Here is a 10,234-nt window from a genome sequence, read left to right on the forward strand (position 1 = left end):
GAATTTCATAAAACATTTAAATAGTGAAACATGAAAAAAGTTATCATTTGTTTGATAAAACTATACTAAATATATCCACGTCACCAAATAACTGATTAAAAAACATTGTTTTGCAATGAAGGTATACAGTAGCCTCAACAGCACTCTGTAGGGTAACACCATGGTGTAGCCGGAGGACAACTATTTTCCTTCCTCTTCTGGGTACATGACTTCAATACAAAAGCTAGTAGGCTAATGGTTCTCACCCCCTTCCATAGACTTACACAGTAATTATGATGACTTCCGGAGGACATCCTCCAACCTATCAGAGTTCTTGCAGCATGAACTGACATGTTGTTCATCCAATCAAAGCATCAGAGAATGAATCTAGCACTGAAAGCATAAACTACAGCTAGCTGGCACTGCAGTGCATAAAGTGTGGTGAGTAGTTGACTCAAAGAGAGAGAAAGACAATAGTTGAACAGTTAAGGAGAAAAATTAAGGAGATCCAGCAGATCCAACACTGCAACTTCTTCAAGTCAAGGTAAGCTTTCGGATTTATACATTTAATGGCACGGGGCCCGCCGGTGAAACTGCTAAACTGCTTGCTGTATACTGTACTGCCTGATTGTACACATAGATTTACTAACGCGTTAGTTCTAGTTTGTTGACTATGCCGTTAGCTAATGGTGACAACGATGTAGGCTGTGTAGCGGTTAGCGGTTATGGTATGAAGGTTTGGCTTGGAGGGGTTTTTGTGCCTGGTCACAGACAGCTGTTGTCCACAAGCGAAGGGAAAGGGTGAGAGGAGGAGAGCGTGTAGATGCGAGAAGGAATTATACAACGAGCAAAGTGATGATTCTGTATGTGGCTGCTATGAAAGTGAACTCTGTGTGTGGGTGATCAGGGGTGTATTCATTCCGCCTACTCTGTTGCAAAACGTTTCTTAAATGGAAGCAAGAGGAACGGAAAAGGGATGGACCTACCTGAATTCTTCCACTAGAAACTCTTGTTTGCAACTGTTTGGACTAATGTTACACCCTAGATCAGTGTTTCCCAAAGTCGGTCCAACCCCCCCCCCCCCCCTAGCACTACACAGCTGATTCAAATAATCAAAGCTTGATGATGAGTTGGTTATTTGAATCAGCTGTGTAGTGCTAGGGCAAAAAACAAAACGTGCTCCCAAGGGGGGCCCCAGGACTGACTTTGGGAAACGCTGCCCTAGATCTGCTAGATTCAGGCAAGAGTGTGCAAGGCAGTATTGAACAGCACTGACTGCCACTGGTAGGGATATTGGAATGCCATTTTAGGGTTGGGGTAAAGTTTAGGGTTGTGGCTAGGGTTAGGTTTGAACCGGGATGTAGACATGATGCTAGGTTTAGGGTTAGGGTTGTGGTTAGCATTACAGCTGTTGGGACATTGGAATACCATTTTAGGGTTAGGATGCCATTTCAGACGCACCCACATAGCACCTATATAGCACTTACCCTAACCCTAACCCTAGCTTCATGTCCACATCCCGGTTAAACCCTTACCCTAGCCACAACCACAAACAACCCTAACCCTAGCTTCATGTCCACATCCCGGTTAAACCCTTACCCTAGCCACAACCACAAACAACCCTAACCCTAGCTTCAAGTCCACATCCCGGTTAAACCTTTACCCTAGCCACAACCACAAACAACCCTAACCCTAGCTTCATGTCCACATCCCGGTTAAACCTTTACCCTAGCCACAACCACAAACAACCCTAACCCTAGCTTCATGTCCACATCCCGGTTAAACCCTTACCCTAGCCACAACCCTAACCCTAACTAATCTAATAACTGATCGAGGAACAGTGTACTGAGCCTAATTAATTGAGTTTGGGCCTTTGCTTCAGTACCGTACTGATATAGAGAACCAAACTGTCCATCTGCCAGAGTTCAACCTCTTTAAAAGCTAAAAGTGATGAGCAACTCCAGCCCAGCTTTGACACACACACAAACACACACTCGCGCACACACACACACACACACACACACACACACACACACACACACACACACTCCTCCACCTCTCAGCTAGGCCCTGTGCCATCCAGACAGACTGAGTGAGATTCCAGAGGGACAGAGAGACAGTCACAACTCATGAAGTGGTAACCAATGACAACCCAATTACAGGTCAGAGCCCAGAACCTGCCATCCTACATCAAGACTGATACTGGAGAGTCACCAGCCCTCCCAAGGGCACCAGGCATTCACAACTCTCACACTCACACATATAACAATGTTGTCCCTGTAAATACTCTCCCTCTACTATGGGCCAACATCAATGGTCTGTTCAAGTAAAATCTCCACTGTTTTCAGGTCACTGTGTACTGTCCTTTGACTGTTTTTCCACAGTCACACTCACGAGGCCATTCAACCCATTAGAATGCCAATACCCATTGACAGTGATGGTTGTTTATTTAGCTTACGGAGCTGATAAAGTGTATTGAACCAGACTGAGAGGTAAAGACCTTGTTTCTTTAATGAATAAATCATTATGGGATGTTCTCTTGGAGCTGTTATTATTTTTAGTCATTTATCAACAACAACTATCACTGTCCATGTGTATTGACATTCTAATGAGTTGAATGGTCTCATGAGTGTGACTGTTAAATATGTTGAATTACGGTCAAAGGACAATGCACAGTTGTGGCATCGCAGGGCTTTTGATGACATGTAATATATCAAGGTGCATTACAGAATGAATATAATTATATTTGTTTCTCAGAAAGAAAGAAAAAAATAACTTTTTGTTTTTTTGATTTCAAAATGTTTATTTATTGGCTTGTCTTATTTATATCATCGTAAAGAGCAGCATCTAGTAACAGGACTCGTTGATACGCCTCATGCTCTGGAACCTCAAGCCACCCATGCCTCCCATGCCGCCCATGCTTCCCATGCCCATGCTGAAGTGCCTGTACTCTCCAGGTCTCATGAACATCATCCTGCCTCTGAAGTGGGGCATCTCATACATGAGCCAGTTGCCATCCTGGATGTTGCAGGACATACAGCTGGACATGCGGTAACGATCCATGATGTTGTCACAGTCCTCCATGATCTCGTGGCTCTGACCGCCGAAGTTCTCTCTCTCATAGATCTTCATCTTGTAGGATCCCTTGTGCATAGGGATCATGCGGCAGGACCTCATACCATTGGCCATTCCCATCATGTGGTAGTCAGAGTACTCTCCCCTCCTCATGAAGTACTGGTTTCCCATGTAGTTGGGGCGGTCATACAGCATGAAGCAGCCACCCTCAACCTTACAGGAGTGGCAGCGGCTCAGGAAGGAGTACATGTCAGGGCAGTCGGTGTTGCACTCATAGGAGCGGCCCATGAAGTTCCTGTCCTCGTAGAAGACAATCCTGCTGTTCATGTTGGGCATTTTGGCTGGCTCTCGGTGGTGGTGGTGGTGCTGCTGCTCTGGAACTGATATCCTACTGGTTTAAAACCTTTCTTTTTATACCTGTGGCCCCATTGTACAAACCCCTGACTCAGCAACATGGCATAGAGGCCCATAGTGCACCGAGGTTGCCCACATTCCATGGACTGGGTCCCTCAAAAGACCTTAAAAAGGCTGTTTCTCTCAGAACAAAATAACACAAAGCCTTTGTGAAAGAGTTAACAATAAAGAGTTACAGCCTTGGAATTGTAAAGTGTGCATATTGTTCATCCCACAATACCTTCCTAAGTTTGAGGTTTTTGTCCTTATTCAGTATTATGAAACGGTTAGTTGCGGCCACGCAGAAAAAGTGTGTTGTGTAAAATGTGTTGTGACTCTTGTAAAACGCACTTTAAATACATTTGACCTGACTTGACAATATGTATTGTGTTTGGAAAGATCATGCCTTTATTACATTAATTCAGTTTGTGTGAATTGATCTTATAAACCTGAAAATGTATGCCCTCACTAACTGTAAGTCGCTCTGGATAAGAGCGTCTGCTAAATGACTAAAATGTAAATGTATCAAAAAACATTAATGTGGTCTTTAGAAATGATCATAATGATCTTCATTCAATGAAAGATATTTGAAGGCTAATTGTTCCTGTACACACCAAATGACATTTCTCCCTCTTAGACATAATTACACCTGACTAGATACACCAGCCACACACGCTAAATACATTTCTATCCCAATTGATAATAGAGTACGTCAATTAAACTAATTTACACCATACTTGAATACCATTAAGCTAACGTTATATATAACTGTAACTGTTTATAAGGTGCCATATCAGACTCTAAAAAACACAATTGAAGTATGTGAAGATGTCGATTAACCTGTTTCATGTGTCGGTGTAGCCAACCACTCTACAGAGTTGAAGTGTGAGACTGTGCGGTGCTGCTGAGTAGATAAAAGCTTATATTAACAGAGTGTCTCTGGGTCTCTGTCTGGCCGTGGGTGGTGGGTGCAGGAATACAAGCAGCACATCACAAAGACTTTCAGAAACTTCTTAAATGTGTGCTTAGGAAACGTATGAACCACTGTGTATACTAAGAACATTGAAAGTTTGCTGAAGAAACTTCTGAAACGTGTAACTTTTCCAGTACGTCAATGTCTCCTTCCTCTCATTGGACCCTGCTACACTCCCTGGGTTCTAGAAGTCGATTAGTTCTGGTCCTGTTTCCCCCTGAGTCAGCACCTCTCCTCCTGGTACAAAGGTACATCGCTCCATTAACTCTCTGGGTTCATTAATAAGCCTTCATAATAATACTACAGCACAATAAAACTGATGTTTATTACAGCACAGACTAATTGGAAAACATTCAGTAAACTCACTAAACTGGATTTCTCTGGGGTCAAAGGGAGAACCATACTCAGGCAGAGTTTTCTTTGTGTTACACAATAGTAGTTCAGACAATCAACACTATGATTCCAACAACTGCCATCCAGTTACCAGCACCACAAAGTTTAAATATGTTTTAACGACAAATCATGTTTTTTTAGTTTTTTATCCCAGGTTTAGTGCAGCCACAGGGCTGAGAATACAGCTAAACTGCTGTGGTAGTGAATACAGTGGTGTGTGTCTGTGGTCAGATAATAATGTATCTGCAGCCCTGGGGATAATGAGCTATAGGAGACAGATTCATATTATTCATTTAACACTGGCCAATTATGACCAGCTAATTAATCTGAAAGAAAGCAATATAAACTGATACACCTGTCTAATTATTCCACAGTTTCACTGTGTGTGTGTGTGTGTGTGTGTGTGTGTGTGTGTGTGTGTGTGTGTGTGTGTGTGTGTGTGTGTGTGTGTGTGTGTGTGTGTGTGTGTGTGTGTATGCAGTGTTGTAGTACTCAAGTCCAGGACTCTGACTCGAATCCGACACTAGTCCCGATTTTCATGACTTGTGACTCGACTTGAACTTGACCATTGGTGACTCGGACTTGGACTCGGACTCACCTTCTCGACCATTGGTGACTCAGACTCGCCTCCTCGTGACTTGTATTTGCACTTGGATTGGATAGACTACTATGATAAGCAGAATATTAGCAGCACTGGGTGCGCAGAGCAGTAAGGGTTCTGTTCTCAAGCAGTGGGAAGGATTCGCCACACCTGGCTATGCAGCCAACATCTACTTGCTGCGTGGGAGCAAGCCATAATTGTGGGCATATGGGCAGGCAGGCTCCGCCTCCGATCATAGGCGACACATTCACGCAAGCGACTCTCTTCCTTCCCCGTAACAACCAGTAACCAGCTTACTATTTAGCTTTGCTTGGTTAAGAAACAAACTGCTTCACGAAATTGAAAACAATACTAGTGTTGAGTTTAATAGTAAAACAACAGTCTTGCTATTTGTCTGTCTCTCCCCTTGAGTATAGAAAAGTAGGCTGTCTTTTAATTTGTTGTCTCTCTCTACCCTCCTCCCAATTTCCCCCCTGCATCCCATGGCCAGGTTCTGACCAGTCACCCTTTAGTTTTCACTCTGCTATAAAAACCTACACAAATATCAGTGGGCGATTACAAAAAAGTAGCTGAGAGCCTTACCATTCATTTATGTAGTAAATAAGTAGTGAAACACAGTTATTGAGTAGAACTTGTGAGGTATGGATGAATAGTAAATTAGTTGGGGGTTTTCATGCGGGAGATGTGATATACTGACATCTGGTGGCGACTAGAACCATTGCATAATAAGACCTAATAAATGAAAGACTCGTGACTCAACTCGTAACTCGACCATTGGTGACTTGGACTCGGACTCGACTCGGACTTCAGCCATAGGGGCTCATGACTCGACTCGGACTCGAGCACAGGGGACTCGCAAAACATTAGGAACACCTATGACATAGAATGACCGGGTGAAAGCTATGATCCCTTATTGATGTCACCTGTTAAATCCACTTCAATCAGTGTGTAGATGAAGGGGAGGAGACAGGTTAAAGAAGGATTTTTAAGCCTTGAGACAATTGAGACATGGATTGTGTATGTGTGCCATTCAGAGGGTGAATGGGCAAGACAAAAAATATTTAAGTGCTTTTGAACGGGGTATGGTAGTAGGTGCCAGTCGCACCAATTTGAGTGTGTCAAGAACTGCAACACTGCTGGGTTTTTCACACTCAACAGTTTCTACAGGAAAAAAACAGTGGACTACAGGAAAAGGAGGGCCGAACAGGCCCCAATTAATGTCAACGGGGCTGTAGTAGAGCGGATCGAGAGTTTCAAGTTTCTTGGTGTCCACATCACTAACAAACTATCATGGTCCAAACACACCAAGACAGTCGTGAAGAGGGCACTACAACACCTTTTCCCCCTCAGGAGACTGAAAACATTTGGCATGGGTCCCCAGATCCTCAAAAGGTTCTACAGCTGCACCATCGACAGCATCCTGACCGGTTGCATCACCACCTGGTATGGCAACTGCAAGGCATCCGAACCTTAAGGCGCTACAGAGGGTAGTGCGTTTGGCCCAGTTCATCACTGGGGCCAAGCTTCCTGCCATCCAGGACCTATATACTAGGCGGTGTCAAAGACTCCATTCACCCAAGTCATAGACTGTTCTCTCTGCTACTGCACGGCAAGCAGTACCGGAGCACAAAGTCTAGGTCCAAAAGGCTCCTTAACAGCTTCTACCCCCTAGCCATAAGACTGCCGAACAATTAATCAAATGGCCACCCGGACTATTTAAATTCACACCCCCTTCCTTTGTTTTTACACTGCTGCTACTCGCTGTTTATTATCTATTGCATAGTCACTTTACCCCTACCTACATGTACAAATTACCTCGACTAACCTGTACCCCCGCACATTGACTCGGTACCGGTATCCCCTGTATATAGCCTCGTTATTGTTATTTTGTGTTACTTTTTATTTTATTTTTTTGTTTTATTTGTATTTAGTAAATATTTTCTTAACTCTATTTCTTGAACTGCATTGTTGGTTAAGGGCTTGTAAGTAAGCATTTCACAGTAAGGTCTACACCTGTTGTATTCGCTGCATGTTGTCAGAACGCTGAGTGTGGATGTGGTGCAGGGAATCAAGCGCAGGAACAAGGGTGTTCGTCAACAGACTTTAGTAATCCAAAATAGTAACTCCAAACAGGTGAATAGCCAACCCAACCGGGAGGCATGAACAAATTACGCACACACACAACAGTGCGTAAAAACAAGAAAAGGCGCACGCAGTGCGGACTCTCGACAAAAACAACACGAGAGAGAAAACCCATCAACAGCAACAGCTGACATAACAATCACACATAACACCTGACCCAACACACGATAACTAAATAGGAAACAAAATCAAACACTAACAAGGGACAGGTGTACAAACAGACAAAACCAAACAAACATGAAACATCGAACGGTGGTAGCTAGTACTCCGGGGACGACGACCGCCGAAGCCTGCCCGAACAAGGAGGAGGAGCAGCCTCGGCCGAAACCGTGACAGTACCCCCCCCTTGACGCGCGGCTCCAGCCGTGCACCGATCCCGGCCTCGGGGGCGACCAGGACGACGCGGAGCAGGGCGCGTAGGATGACCCCGATGGAACTCGGTCAGCAGGGACAGGTCTAATATGTCTGTCCTCGGCACCCAGCACCGCTCCTCCGGGCCGTACCCCTCCCACTCCACGAGATATTGGAGACCCCCCATCCGGCGTCTCGAATCAAGGATGGACCTCACAGTGTACGCCGGAGCCCCCTCGATGTCCAACGGGGGCGGAGGAGTCTCCTCTATCTCATAGTCCTGGAGTGGACCAGCTACCACCGGCCTGAGGAGAGACACATGGAACGAGGGGTTAATATTCCTGTAATCAATAGGCAGTTCTAACCTGTAACATACCTCGTTCAACCTCCTCAGGACTTTGAATGGCCCCACAAACCGCCGACCCAGCTTCCGGCAGGACAGGCGGAGGGGCAGGTTTCTGGTCGAGAGCCAGACTCGATCTCCAGGTGCGTATACAGGCCCCTCACTGCGGTGGAGATCGGCGCTCGTCTTATGCCGACGGATGGCCCGCTGCAGATGGACGTGGGCAGCGTTCCATGTCTCCTCCGAGCGCCGCACCCACTCATCCACCGCAGGGGCCTCGATCTGGCTCTCGTGCCAAGGTGCCAGAACCGGCTGGTACCCTAACACACACTGGAAAGGGGTTAGTTTGGTGGAGGAGTGGCGGAGAGAGTTCTGCGCCATCTCGGCCCACGGAACATATCTCGCCCACTCCTCCGGCCGGCCCTGGCAATAAGACCTCAAAAACCTACCCACATCCTGGTTGACACGTTCAACCTGCCCATTACTCTCCGGGTGGTAACCCGAGGTAAGGCTCACCGAAACCCCCAACCGTTCCATAAAGGCTCTCCACACTCTGGAGGTGAACTGGGGGCCTCGATCAGACACTATATCCTCGGGTACCCCGTAATGCCGGAAGACATGGGTAAACAGAGCTTCAGCGGTCTGTAGGGCAGTAGGGAGACCCGGCATGGGAAGGAGACGACAGGCCTTCGAGAACCGATCCACAACGACCAGGATGGTAGTATTCCCCTGTGAGGGGGGAAGGTCTGTAACAAAGTCCACCGAGAGGTGGGACCAGGGTCGTTGTGGAACGGGCAGGGGTTGTAGCTTACCCCTGGGCAAATGTCTGGGCGCCTTACACTGTGCACACACCGAACAGGAGGAGACATAAACCCTCACATCCCTGGCTAACGTTGGCCACCAGTACTTAGTGCTAAGGCAGTGAACTGTCCGGCCGATACCTGGATGTCCAGAGGAGGGGGACGTATGAGCCCAATAAATGAGGCGATCGCGTACCTCGAGCGGAACGTACGTCCGACCCACTGGACACTGTGGAGGACTTGGGTTGGTGCGTAACGCCCGCTCGATCTCTGCATCGACCTCCCATACCACCGGTGCCACCAGACAAGACTTTGGTAGTATGGGAGTGGGCTCAACGGACCTCTCCTCCGTGTCATACCGCCGAGGCAGGGCATCTGCCTTCCCGTTCTGGGACCCAGGGATGTAAGTGATTTTAAACACAAACCGGGCTAGAAACATAGTCCAGCGGGCCTGGCGAGGATTCAGACTCCTAGCTGCCCGGATGTACTCCAGGTTACGGTGGTCCGTCAAAATGAGGAAAGGGTGTTGAGCCCCCTCAAGCCAATGCCTCCACACCTTTAGGGCCTGTACCATGGCTAACAGCTCCCTGTCCCCTACGTCATAATTCCGCTCCGCCGGACTGAGCTTCTTAGAATAAAAGGCACAGGGGCGGAGCTTAGGTGGTGTGCCAGACCGTTGTGAGAGGACGGCCCCAATACCGGCCTCGGACGCGTCTACCTCTACCTGGAATGGTAAAGCGGGATCCGGATGCGCCAACACCGGCGCCGAGGTAAACAGGTCCTTCAGTCTCCCAAAAGCCCTGTCCGCCTCAGCTGACCACCGCAAGCGCACCGGACCCCCCTTCAACAGAGACGTTATGGGAGCTGCCACCTGTCCAAAACCCCGGATAAACCTCCGGTAATAATTCGCAAAACCCAAGAACTGTTGCACCTCTTTCACAGTGGTTGGGGTTTTCCAATTACGCACAGCTGACACCCGGTCAACCTCCATCTTCACCCCTGACGCAGACAACTGATAACCCAAAAAGGAGACCGACTTCTGAAAGAACAGACATTTCTCTGCCTTGACATATAGGTCATGCTCCAACAGTCTCCTCAACACTCCGCGCACCAGGGCTACATGCTCAGCTCAGGTAGAACTGTACACCAGAAAATCGTCTATGTACACGATTACTCCCTGCCCC

At 47.1% G+C, this 10,234-nt stretch overlaps 1 pseudogene across 1 annotated transcript; it reads right to left on the reverse strand.

Moving 5' to 3' along the window:
- Positions 1-2,826: 2,826 nt before the first annotated feature.
- On the reverse strand, positions 2,827-3,524 carry LOC311129889 (gamma-crystallin M3-like; annotated as a pseudogene). The gene has a single exon. The product of its transcript is annotated as a gamma-crystallin M3-like (transcript).
- Positions 3,525-10,234: the final 6,710 nt, after the last annotated feature.

Source organism: Coregonus lavaretus, assembly GCF_964263955.1.
Source record: "Coregonus lavaretus genome assembly, chromosome: 5".
NCBI classification, from domain to species: Eukaryota; Metazoa; Chordata; class Actinopteri; order Salmoniformes; family Salmonidae; genus Coregonus; species Coregonus lavaretus.